General features: G+C 52.8%; 2 protein-coding genes across 4 annotated transcripts in view; both read right to left on the reverse strand.

The window, feature by feature from the left end:
* Positions 1–13,874, reverse strand: part of LOC147033770 (uncharacterized) — a 31,720-nt gene that overhangs the window by 13,436 nt on the left and 4,410 nt on the right. The gene's annotated exons all lie outside the window — the stretch shown is intronic.
* LOC147033771 (uncharacterized) overlaps positions 1–13,874 on the reverse strand; it is a 28,446-nt gene that overhangs the window by 13,436 nt on the left and 1,136 nt on the right. The window lies entirely within an intron of this gene.

The raw sequence follows: 13,874 nt of genomic DNA on the forward strand, positions 1-13,874 counted from the left end.
TGCCAGGCTTTTCCAGGATTGACCATGGAGAAGTTGAAAGCTGGCATCTTTGATGGTTCTCAGATCCGTCAGCTCATCAGAGATCCAGAGTTCAAAAACTCAATGAACGAAGTGGAACTGGAAGCGTGGAAGACATTTGTTTTGGTAGTGAAGAACTTTCTTGGCAACAATAAGGCCAGAAACTACGCAGAACTTGTCAACAACATGCTGACTGCTTTCAGAAACCTGGGCTGCAACATGAGCATCAAGATGCACTACCTATTTTCACATATGAACCGGTTTCCTGAGAACCTGGGTTCAATGAGTGACGAGCAGGGGGAGAGATTCCATCAGGACATGAAGGAGATGGAGACCAGGTATCAGGGTCGCTGGGACGCAGTCATGATGGCTGACTACTGTTGGAATCTGAAGAGAGACCTCCTGCCGCTGAACATTCCAGGAGTTCAAGAAACGGAAGTTCAAGCCCTGAAGTTTGAACAGTGGTGACGCAACATGCAATTTACTTGTACTTACCTTTATCAATGCCCACCATTCAGATGACAGTAATCGATGTTTCTATCATGTAATCAATAAATGTTGTTGGCAAAACATTTTTTTTTCTTAAAAACATGTTTAGGATGATATGTGTTGACAAAAATCAGCTGATAATGCCACAAAAATGTAATTGATTTTGTCACAAGATCTGATTTTTTCAAATAAACTTAGCACAAAAACCTGACCTGATGGAGAGAAACGGATGCCATTTCCTGATTCAGCAGTGCCAGAATACCCTAATTCACTTGTAGAAATCTGGACAACATTCAGAAAGTAAAAAATTGTTGACCAGTGTTCTTTTTTTCTTCTTTGTTCTTGTTTTTTTATTTTTTTATTTTTTTTTTTCTTGCTTTTTGTTCTTGTTTTTTTTTTTTTTTTTTTTTTTGTTCTTGCACATCTTGCACATCTTGCAAGTTTTTGTTCTTGCACATCCATACTTTGAAGCAACTTTTGAATCTGGAAACATCTTTTGAAATAGAGGTCCAGCATGATCTGAGACTGATATGGGCAAGTTATGTTCCACAATAAATCCACTAAAGAGAAGTTCCGCTCGGGTAACATCCTCTTCCTCGCTTGTCCCTTGTTTGGTGAAATAATTCAGAAGTGTACCGGTACTCGTGCTCGAAGATCTCTCCTTTGCAATGTCTGTGTGCCGTTTGCTTCCAACGTGCTTCCGAATATCATCGCGACCTCCGTGCTCAACTGAAATATCAACGCTGCATACTGTACAATACGCATGATGAATTCCTCTTTCAGACTTTCGAATACACGGGTATTGGAGACTGTATTCGGTCTTGTACTTCTGAGACCATTTCTTGGTCTTCGTAAGCTTCTTTTCTGCCATTCTGTAATCAACATCGAGGGTTTGAAGCATCGGTAACTTCGAAGTCGATGTTCCACAGCTGCAGCGCGACTCGTAGAACTCTAGCGGCTGTTAAATTAAACACCGCACGGTGGTCGCGACCGCCGGGCTGGTACGGGGCCCAGCTGCATGCAGTGAGCGTATCGCATGCATATACACTGTGCATACATACCGCATGCACTGTATTGCACACATACCGCATGCACTGTATTGCACACATACCGCATGCACTGTATTGCACACATACCGCATGCACTAAATCTCAGTGCATGATCGCATAAGCGAGATCCAGACCCAATGTTTCGCTGCTCCTCATTTGAATTTGCAATTTTTTACGTACAATTTGGTAGCAGCGAACGTTATGGAGTTACCACATGCTATACATAGCAGACGATGCTTTTCATTCAATTCTCATACTAGTACATTCTGATGAGTGAACAGTGCAAAAATATCAAAATTTCGGGAGGATAAGGATAGTGATCGTAAGGGCGGGAGTTTGGGTGAATTTTCGGAAGCCTCCCGATGAAATCGGGAGGGTTGGCATTGCTGTTAATATATGTACAATAAATGAATGCTTGACCTAATCGATGATAGTAACGTAGCAATATTTTATGAAGTATGTTCTTCCCAGATAAGTATCCAATGCAGAAATAAGTCATCCGTGACTAGAAGATTTTAACAACCTCAGCACCAGTTAGTGTCAGAAATTGCCTTTCCTTTGCTACATTATATAGGCATATACTGTGATATTTACACGATATGATTGTTTGTTTATATAAGACGATTCATATATATATATATATATATATATATATATATATATATATATATATATATATATATATATATATATATATATATATATATATATATATATATATATATATATATATTGTTGCGGATTCGCGCCCGCCGGCGTGCGAGCGGCCACGTAACTCGAATCGCGGCACGTCGCCCACCGGACGGACAATCCCGTCGTGACCCTCTCGGACTAACGCCGGGAACTAGTCACGGGTGGGCCTTTCGGCCTCACCACGATCGTGCCAATCGCCCCCCCCCCCCCCGCGTGGGATAGGGTTGTTCGCCAAATTTGACCTACCTAAGTACCCACACGGAGGGTAGACCGGGCGATCGCACCTCGCCGCAGGTCGACTTCGGACACAGGACACTTTAAGCGACCCGTTCCGTACTATCGGGATAACCGAGCGGTGTTATCGTCAACCTCGACGGTTCCGATTAATTATTGGGCGTATTTAGCCCACGACCAACCCTTTACGTGAAGTGAGATGGAGATTCAATTAAAGAAAAGACGAAGCGAAACGGGAAAAACAGTTCAACATAAAGCACATTTATTCCGCGGCAAATGGAAAGCACACATATACAATTATAACAATTATGCACCAAAAGCAAATGTAAAAGTAACACAACAATTATGCACAAAAAGCAAATGCAACAAAAGAGACACAATGCAGATCTACTACCGACTACGCGAGCACACGGCAACACTTACACAGTTTTACTTCACAGACGGCGCCGACAACACATATACTCCAAAGCAAAAGAAAAAGGAAGAGGCCACCCTCAACTACAAGGGGGCAGACGTGGTCTGTGGGCGCGAGACCGGGCAGAGCCTACCCGTCTTGGCTGCTGCTGCCACGCTTCGCCGCCGCCACCACAACGCGCCCGAGCCCGAAACAGAAAGTCTTCTCTCTGTCGCTGCCACACCTCTCCAACCCGCCCGATTCGCTCCGCGCTCGGCGCTTTCAATCTCGTTTCGCCGCTCTCGTCATGACCGTCCCAGGGAGCTCGCCGCCAGAGAGCCAGAGCGCGCGCGATCCAGCAAGCGCGCGCAATGCAGAGCCCAGAGAGAGACAAAAAACCTCAGCGTACGCACACACTAGAGCCTGCGCCTCCTCCTTATATCTCGAGCTCCGCCTTGGCTGCTGCCACGCTTCGCCGCCGCCCCTTCTTCCAGCAAGCGAAGGAAACTTCCAGAAGAACGGCGTTTTTTCTCCTGGATCGGGGCCTTTCTTTTGCCTTTTCCAGAGCTTTTTGTTCCTCTCGCAGGGTTATTCGTTGGGAGGAGGGGGTGAGGCCGTCGTCCATTCTCCCTCGATGAATGCCAGGCTTCTGGCAACCATGTGCTGAGATGGAAATGCGATGGCGGTTGTGGTTGAGGCGGCTGTGATGGTGGTGTGATTGGGCGGTTTTGGTTAAAGTGGTTGTTGTGAAAGCGGTTGTGGAGAAGGTGGATGTTGTGAAGGCGGTTCTGGAGAAGGTGGCTGTGGTTGTCGAGATGCGGTTGGTGGTGGTTGTGGTGGTAGTAATGGCGGTTGGTCCAAAATAAAGATAGTAAAAGAAAAACGGCTATCTTGAAGGGTCGCAGCCCGAATGAATGACATTTATTCCCTCCAAACAACGGGTTTGGGCTAACTACACATATACTTACAGAGATATCTCACCTACGGGACCTGAATGGTGGTTTGCGAATTTCGTCAACCACAACAATATATATATATATATGTATGAAAAAAACGACAAATGTATTATATGATAAAACATGTAATATTCATGACATGACTTCATCGCATTGATACAAATAAAGGAAATAAAAATATACTTTTCTGTAATCATAACAATTCATACCACCTTTTACCACCAGTAATTACTCCACTCAACATCTCAATGAATACTAACAAGAGACTAAATGAATGTAAAATCTTATTGGGTCATTTGCTGATCTTAATACTGTTGCGGATTTCGCGCCCGCCGGCGTGCTGACGGCCACGTAACTCGAATCGCGGCACGTCGCCCACCGGACGGACAATCCAGTCGTGACCCTCTCGGACTAACGCCGGGAACCAGTCACGGGTGGACCTTTCGGTCTCACCGCGATCGAGCCAATCAGCCCCCGCGTGGGATAGGGTTGCTCGCCAAATTCGACCTACCTAAGTACCCACGCGGAGGGTAGACCGGGCGATCGCACCTCGCCGCAGGTCGACTTCGGACACGGGCCACTTAAGCGACCCGTTCCGTACTATCAGAATAACCGAGCGGTGTTATCGTCGACCTCGACGGTTCGATTAATTATCGGGCGTATTCAGCCCACTACCAACCCTTTACGTGAAGCAAGATGAGGATTCAATGGGAGAAATGACGAAGCGAAGCGGGAAACAGTTCAACACAAAAGCACATTTATTCGCGGCACACGGGAAGCACACATATACAATTCCACCAAATGCACACAGAAAAGACACAATGCAATTTACACAAAAAGCAAATGTAAAAGCGAAAACACAATGCAGAGCTAATACCGACAACCGAGCACACGGCAACACTTATACAATTCTACTTCACAGCCGGCGCCGACAACACATACCCAAAACCAAGGAAAAGAAATACCCTCAAGGATGAGGCGGGCCTGAGGCCGAGACCGGGTCGCGCCTACCCGTCTGGTGATGAGACGCGGAGCGGCGATGGCGCCTCAACTCCGCGGGCCTCGCGGACAGTGTCTGGTAGGGGGTGGGAAAGGGGCCCCCTTGGTCGCACTATCTCAGCGCGGGGGGAAACAGGAGGGGGTTGCTGATGCTCGGGGTATAGAGGATCTTTATTATCCCGCGACGAGCGTCTCCACCTCGGCCAGGTCGCGCTGTCGGCCTCCCTCGGGTGCAGCTCCCTGCACGACGCGAGCACCCCCTCGTCTGGTGTCGCCGCCTTTCCACAGCTCCGTCCCCTCCGTTCCGACTCCAACGCACACGACGAGCAGCTCCACCGCCCGCGAAGTCTTGACTCTCTGTTTCCGACTCTCCTACTCTCCTACTCTCCGCCTCGGGACTCTCCGACTCTCCTACTCTCCGCCTCTGGACTCTCTTCTTCCTTCTTCTCCTCCTCTGGACTCTCCTGACTCTGCTCTTCTTTTTTTTCCTGACTGACGAACACGGTCCTTTTATCCCCCCGTAGCTTCGCCTTTGACCCCCTCCCTTTGACCTTTCACCTCGCTCCCCATTGGCCCGAGAAAAAGTGGGCGTGAAGGCTTTTTGATCCATAAATCTGCATATATCGATCGCCCTGGGGGCGGGGCCAATTCGCCCCTCGCTCACCGATTGGACGGCAAAAAGTGGGCGTGTGTCGTTTTTGATCCGTTTTTGAAGCACAAAATCCGTGATTTTGTACACGCTGTTCGACGCGCGCCCTGCACGAGTCCAACACCGGTACCCACAGCGGGGCAAGAACGGTGGCGATGCTACGGTTGCGAGGTGTGACGGGAAGGTCGTGGCGGTTGTGGTGAAGCGGCGTTGTGGTTGGTGGTTGATGTTGTGGTTGTGGTGGTAATCATGGCGGTTGGTCCAAAATAAAGATAGTAAAAGAAAAACGGCTATCCTGAAGAGTCGCAGCCCTCATGAATGACATTTATTCCCTCTAGACAACGGGTTTGGGCCTAACTACACATATACTTACCGAGATATCTCACCTAAGGGACCTGAATGGTGGTTTGCGAATTTGGTAACCACAACACTACCCCCTCCCCTTTTTACAGACTCGTCCCGAGTCGTCAAATTTTCGTGTGCCATCATGTGTAGTTTTCCCCTAGTACATTTTACCTACGGATCCCTGAGTGCGACATTCATGGTATTCGTGTCCCCAAAATAAATAACCTGAGGGCTGCGTAACTATCTAAACAAACTCACTCATACGGACGACTTAAATAAAATTGCCGGCGCTAAGACATACATGCCGGGGGCGCACTCATATTTACAGTACATCTTAACCTTAACTTACAAATTTTACACTAAACCATGGCCCAGGATCAATGAACTCTGCAAAAGAAAGCAGTTAGCAGGGAGCCAGGCTGCCCACATGCAGTCTCTGGCTCAAACAATGCAGGTGACAGGGAACGTGGCTGGCTGCTCACACGCAGTCCAAGGCCTTCCCTTTTGAACTGAACGCAGTGAACCACAACGGTGCATGGGCTGCACAACGCAGTCTCCGTGCCAGCTCAAGTGGCACACGCAATGAGCACAACGAATGGATGGATGAATGGATGGACCGAATGCAGTGAACCACAACGGTGCATGGGCTGCACAAACGCAGTCTCCGTGCCAGCTCAAGTGGCACACGCAATGAACACAACGAATGGATGGATGAATGGATGGATGAATGGATGGACGCAAACACGGTGCACGGGCCGCCACTGCAGGCCCGTGTTGTAGCTGCCAACAGGGCAGTTCTTGCAGCTTGCAAACTGTTGCTTTGATCCTGGCGCACATGGCAATGAACAGGGGGGGGGCAAAGCAAAATTGAACGGGGCTGGTGAACGTGGGCAGTGGGCATGGCATGGCAAAGGCAGCAGGCAAACACAGCCCGCAGATGAACTGGCCGGCACAGGCCTCGAAGTACCACAGCTGCAGACGATCCGGCCGGCACAGGCCTTGCAGCAACACAACAGCTGCCGATGAAGTTAGCCGGCCTCTGCCTTGCAGCAAAACACGGCCAGCCGATGAAGTTGGCCAGCCTTTGCCGTTCAGTGGAGGTTGGTGGAGGGAGTGCGGTTGTGCTGGCCACTTGGAAGGCGGGCTCGGACCTACCGACCTGTCTCCCTCCCAACCTATCGCCTTTGCCTGTCACTGTACATACCCACTCCCTTAATTTGTCAAACCCCAATTTAGCCCCAACTTATTTTTTTGTTGTTTTTATTTTTACTCCCCCACTATAAATCGTCCCCTAACCCCCTTTATCGTCCTTGTTCGGCTACCCTATCCTGTCACCTAGCCTACTCCCAACCCCTACGTTCCCTTCCCGGAGGGGAATAAGGGAGAGCTGACGTCCTGCGTCGAGGCCCAACGAAGCCTCAGAATGGCCTCCCCAGAGTTCGGCGATCTTAACACCAAGTGGGTCCAGCGGCCCACAACGACAGCGAGGGGATGGATGGTGCGGAGGGGTACACTTCCTAATCTACCCTATCCATTTAACCATTAAACTACCCCGGGGCTTTCAACAAGCGCCTCTCGCTTAAACTATTGGTTCTAACAACCCAGATTCCCGTCGCCTGTGTTGGTGTCCTCACAATTTCGGGCCTCGCCCCCCAATTTTCTCTCCGTGCCCTCACACGGTCTCCTGGCTGGGACACGTGGCTCCCTTTGGCAGGCACGACCCTCTGCCGAATCTCCCGCTATGGCACCCCCGGGCACTACACTGCCTCCGAGCCTACCAGCTCCCTAACACCGGGGAGTGCCCCCCATGGCACCTCCCCTGAAACGCACACGTGGCAGGCCGGCCTCCCGGGCCCCTTTCCGAGGGTCACCCGTGCCCACAACACTGCCCACGCGGCTAATGGCGCCCCGGGCCCCCGCACCAAGCAGGCGCACCCGTGCCCACTACGCTATCCCGGCCCCCATGGGCCCTTGGCCTACCACGGCCGACTAGCCTGGTGCCCGGGGTACCCACTCAGCGATACTCACCTTTCGCAGCCACGCTCCCAAGCCCGTCAACAGGGCTCCTGCACCCCTCCAAATGGGTCTCGAGCCTACTTTCCCACCAACAGCAAAACGACCTCCATTTTTCAATTTGACTAACCCCCTAACTCACTTTATACCGACCCCGGGGTCCCTTGGGCGGGAGTCACTCCTCCCCCCAATCACTCATCGCACCATGCATTCCCCATTCACTCCACACACACAGACCCGCTGGCCTCACTCACTCACCAAGCACATGCCTCACAACTCACCAACAACTCTTCAACACACACACCACTGAACTCTGCCATCCTCCGAACTACATCCCCTAACTAACTCGTGCTCCCACGTCGTCCCTTAAACTACAGCACGTTCCTTTTAACCTACGTAGCTAAACTACATCCCCTCTACACATCCACAAGTCTGTCACTGTCTCCTAACTCAAAAATTCATTTTATTTCCCAACCTAAATCTGGCTACAATCCCTCTAACTAATCCATTCCACGGACTCCATGAGGACTTACCCCTGCCCCATGAAGTCGGTCTAGCTAAGCTAACCCTTCCCCCGAACTAGTTTCCATCCTGTGCCCAGGTAAGGGGGTCTTCCACCCCTTACCCAGGAATCCTTTGCACCCAAAAGTGAGGCTTGCTTTTTAATTTTTTTTCATGCGCAGCACCTGCGCGGCAACTCGCGCACTTTGCACCTGCCCGTGACGTCATGCAGCTGCACGTGTTCCTCGTCCCTCCTTGGACGGTACCATCCGGCCGAGATACCCCTCCTGCCGGATTCCAACCACACGTGCAGCCATGACGTCACCGTGCGCAATAAAAAAAAAAAACACAAGCCCCACGTCTCGAGGGGTTCCCCACGTGAACACATGTGCTTTGCCCGTTGGAGCTTAACACACACGATCGCGTGGAGAACCCGTCCGGTCCAAATCCGTTTACCTGCCTAAACTTTGTCCGTCCGCGGGATCGGCAAATCCACCGCTGGCGTTTCCGGACCGGGACTTCACTCTCGCAAGCGAGCACGTGGCGGTCTCGTGCGTTGCACAGCACGAACCTCGTGCTCACTGCTGGGTGAACCCGGCACGGTCCACGAAATAGCTACAGCCGCTACTCGGCTTTCTCTCCTCTGTCGCCGTCTCCGTCTCCATTCCACACACGCATACCTGCGTGTTACGACGCACACAGTCCACTCCATCACATTCACACCGGGAGACGCGGCTGCGTGCTCCCGCATGCCAACCGACATCTCCCTCACATACCGCTCTCTCACACACACGGTCTCCCTTGCACACGGCCGTTCACTCACGCATGCGGGGGCACTCACCCGCGGTGCCTCATCCACACACCGTGCCCCACTCATACACGCGGGGGCACTCAACCGCGGTGCCTCATCCACACACGCGGGGGCACTCAACCGCGGTTCCTCATCCATACTCCGTGCCTCACTCACACACGCGGGGGCACTCACCCGCGGTGCGTCATCCACACACAGCGTGCTGGGAAGCACACACTCCGGCACACTCGCCACCACACCACTCACACGTGGTGCCTCACTCATACTGGCCGTTTCACTCACACACACGGCCTCACTCACACACGGTGCCTCACCCACACACGACGTGCTGGGAAGCACGTACTCCGGCACCATCGCCACCACACCACTCACACACGGGGTCGCTTCCACACACGGGGACGCACTCACACCTTGCACCACACACACGGGGACAACCACACTGGGGATTTGTGTCCCCACAAGGGTCTCCGGGGCCTCTATACCCCCCAAGCTCTCCGTGCACCTGTCCACAGCACTCCTCCCCTCAACCTCGCAAAGCACGACCGAACTCACCTGGTCGTGACTCACCTCAAGGGGGCATACTCCCTCCCCTCGTTCCTGGAGGAGGCCATCCAGGTGCTCGCACTGGGTCTCTACCCAGTCCGCCAGCTCACCCCCATTGTCCTCCACGACCTCTGTGTGTGTGTGTGCGTCACTTACCCCGTCCAATTCACCCTCTATCTCCCGTGTCTCTGCCAACTCTTCACCCTTTACCTCCCTTGTCTCAACTATTATTTCCGTTGTCGTCATTTCGTGTCTCGTCTCACACGTTTTGGTCTCCCCATTTAATTTTTCCCTTTTGGTCACCGTCGATTCCTCTGTCACGACCCTCGTCCAACACGCCCCCCGAATTATTTTTTTACCCGCCTCCACCGCGGGCCTGTCAGCCGTTGCACCCCCTTCCAGCTCGTTTGCTCCCACACGTGGAGTCGCCATTCCCAGCTCCCTGGTCAAGGCCTTCATGCCCGCCTGTAGGCATCGGCCCATGTTCTGCGTCTCACCCCTTAGTTCTTTCATTTCCTCCTTCATGTTTGTTTCCATTCCGTTCATTTGTTGTGTATTCGCATCCAATTTTTGTGTATTCGCATCCATCTTTTCGTTCATTTGTTGTGTATTCGCATCCATTTTTTGTGTATTCGCATCCATTCTTTCGATCATTTGTTTGTTCATGCCTTTCATTTCGTTTTTCATTTCATTTGTCATTGCCGCCAGCATGGCGCATAGCTGGGCCATGTCGGGTGCGCTTGAGTGAGCCGTTTCGGCAGGGGTTGGGGAAGGGTCTTGGTGGAGAGGGGGGGGGGAGGTGTCATACACCGCGGCCGCTGCCGCACCCACCTCGGGCCCTGGGTTCAGTTGGGCGAGTCCGTGTTCCTGCACAATCAACATTTCCTGCTCGGGGATTCCATCCTGGACCATGGATTCTACACATTCTACATCCATTTCTAATACCCCCGGCTCCCGCTCGCCTTGATACGCCATCTTGCTTCTCGGAAAGCGTTAATTTTGCTCGCTCGTAATTTGGAGGGAATCGGGGGTCGCTTCTCTCACCCCTGGACCGATTCCCGTGAATTTAGCCGGAGACAGGAGAGCCCGTTTTCCTGTTCTCCGATACCAGTGCCGCGAGGAGGGCGATGAATTTGTATCCCACTCCTGACACCAGTGTTGCGGATTTCGCGCCCGCCGGCGTGCTGACGGCCACGTAACTCGAATCGCGGCACGTCGCCCACCGGACGGACAATCCAGTCGTGACCCTCTCGGACTAACGCCGGGAACCAGTCACGGGTGGACCTTTCGGTCTCACCGCGATCGAGCCAATCAGCCCCCGCGTGGGATAGGGTTGCTCGCCAAATTCGACCTACCTAAGTACCCACGCGGAGGGTAGACCGGGCGATCGCACCTCGCCGCAGGTCGACTTCGGACACGGGCCACTTAGCGACCCGTTCCGTACTATCAGAATAACCGAGCGGTGTTATCGTCGACCTCGACGGTTCGATTAATTATCGGGCGTATTCAGCCCACTACCAACCCTTTACGTGAAGCAAGATGAGGATTCAATGGGAGAAATGACGAAGCGAAGCGGGAAACAGTTCAACACAAAAGCACATTTATTCGCGGCACACGGGAAGCACACATATACAATTCCACCAAATGCACACAGAAAAGACACAATGCAATTTACACAAAAGCAAATGTAAAGCGAAAACACAATGCAGAGCCTAATACCGACAACCGAGCACACGGCAACACTTATACAATTCTACTTCACAGACGGCGCCGACAACACATACCCAAAACCAAGGAAAAGAAATACCCTCAAGGATGAGGCGGGCCTGAGGCCGAGACCGGGTCGCGCCTACCCGTCTGGTGATGAGACGCGGAGCGGCGATGGCGCCTCAACTCCGCGGGCCTCGCGGACAGTGTCTGGTAGGGGGTGGGAAAGGGGCCCCCTTGGTCGCACTATCTCAGCGCGGGGGAAACAGGAGGGGGTTGCTGATGCTCGGGGTATAGAGGATCTTTATTATCCCGCGACGAGCGTCTCCACCTCGGCGGCCAGGTCGCGCTGTCGGCCTCCCTCGGGTGCAGCTCCCTGCACGACGCGAGCACCCCTCGGCTGGTGTCGCCGCCTTTCCACAGCTCCGTCCCCTCCGTTCCGACTCCAACGCACACGACGAGCAGCTCCACCGCCCGCGAAGTCTTGACTCTCTGTTTCCGACTCTCCTACTCTCCTACTCTCCGCCTCGGGACTCTCCGACTCTCCTACTCTCCGCCTCTGGACTCTCTTCTTCCTTCTTCTCCTCCTCTGGACTCTCCTGACTCTGCTCTTCTTTTTTTTCCTGACTGACGAACGCGGTCCTTTTACCCCCTCGTAGCTTCGCCTTTGACCCCCTCCCTTTGACCTTTCAACTCGCTCCCCATTGGCCCGAGAAAAAGTGGGCGTGAAGGCTTTTTGATCCACAAATTTGCATATATCGCTCGCCCTGGGGGCGGGACCAATTCGCCCCTCGCTCACCGATTGGACGGCAAAAAGTGGGCGTGTGTCGTCTTTGATCCGTTTTTGAAGCACAAAATCCGTGATTTTGTACACGCTGTTCGACGCGCGCCCTGCACGAGTCCAACACCGGTACCCACAGCGGGGCAAGAACGGTGGCGATGCTACGGTTGCGAGGTGTGACGGGAAGGTCGTGGCGGTTGTGGTGAAGCGGCGTTGTGGTTGGTGGTTGATGTTGTGGTTGTGGTGGTAATCATGGCGGTTGGTCCAAAATAAAGATAGTAAAAGAAAAACGGCTATCCTGAAGAGTCGCAGCACGCATAAATGACATGTATTCCCACTAGACAACGGGTTTGGGCCTAACTACACATGTACTTACCGAGATATCTCACCTAAGGGACCTGAATGGTGGTTTGCGAATTTGGTAACCACAACAATACATTGGCTAACTGATTGGCTACATGTCATCTTCGTCACAAATACTGTCGTCATTCACGTTTCCACAGTCGGTGCATTTATTAGCCATTTTTCTATCTCTATCGTTATTTTGGACCATTAAGCCACCAACAACTCAAACACCACCACCTTCGCCTCTTTACCCCCACAACTCCATCCTGCAAACATTGCTTCACCGCCATTCCCAAACGATGCCCGCCAACAACCAAACCACCACAGCAAACCCCCCACCACCTTCGCCTTTCTCCTTCCACAACCATCAACCACACCACCAGTCCACACCGAACGTCGTGTTGTCCAGGGCCCGTTCGGTAATTGTTGCCGAACACGTCGAGCCGCGAGTACACCGCCTTTGCAAGAGGGAAATCGGATCAGGAGAGGCTCACGCCCCTTTTTGCCCGACCAATGGCTAAACGTCGGGTGGTGTGGCCCCGCCCCCAAGCGCGATGCATGTGGACTCCTTTTAGGAGGGAATTCAGATCAGGAGAGGCTCACGCCCCTTTTTGCCCGACCAATGGCTGAATGTCGGGTGCCGTGGCCCCGCCTCCAAGCGCGTTTTGATCCGCGAATCTGAATACAAGCTCCTCCCCTGGTCTATAAAGACGCGAGCACAACGCAGCTCGGGTGTGCAGAAAGTGGTGCTAGTCAGAAGTCATGGAGTCCGAGTTGTGTGTTTGCGGGGATCGGACGGCGAAGGGGACGGAGCTCAGAGTGGAGGTCGAGGGACGAGTCGCGGAGTGGAGCAGGGACGCAGAAGAGGACTCAGGGGCGAGAGTTCGCCGGAGTCGGTGCGGTCCCGCGACCCCGCTAGTGGGACGGAGCGTCTGCCATTCCCCTCTCCCGACCCCGAGCATCAACAATGCCCCCCCCCCAATCCGCACTGAGATAGCGCCGGAAACCCCGTCCGTTCCCCAACCCAACCGTGGTGCCGACCAACACGTGCCTGCGCAACGCACGCCAAAGGAGCTCACCGACCATACCAGGGGCACGGAGTCAGGCACGTTACGCGGACATTGCGGATTGCCCGCCATCGCGCCACGAGGGTGCGGGTAAGACCCCTTCGGTCTTGTGGACCTGGCCGATCACCCAGGTTCCACGTTCATTTGGTCCACGGACCTGTCTGCCTCCTTGCCTGTGAGCGTGGCTTGTATTTTCTTTGCTTTTGGTGTAAATGTGTGTGTGTGTGGCCCCAGTCTATTAAGTAAACCCGTATAAGTGCTTGTACATTGCGTTATTCGG

This window comes from Eptatretus burgeri, chromosome 1 (assembly GCF_056783735.1).
Source record: "Eptatretus burgeri isolate ZD-2024b chromosome 1, Ebu_testis_v1, whole genome shotgun sequence".
Classification (NCBI taxonomy): domain Eukaryota; kingdom Metazoa; phylum Chordata; class Myxini; order Myxiniformes; family Myxinidae; genus Eptatretus; species Eptatretus burgeri.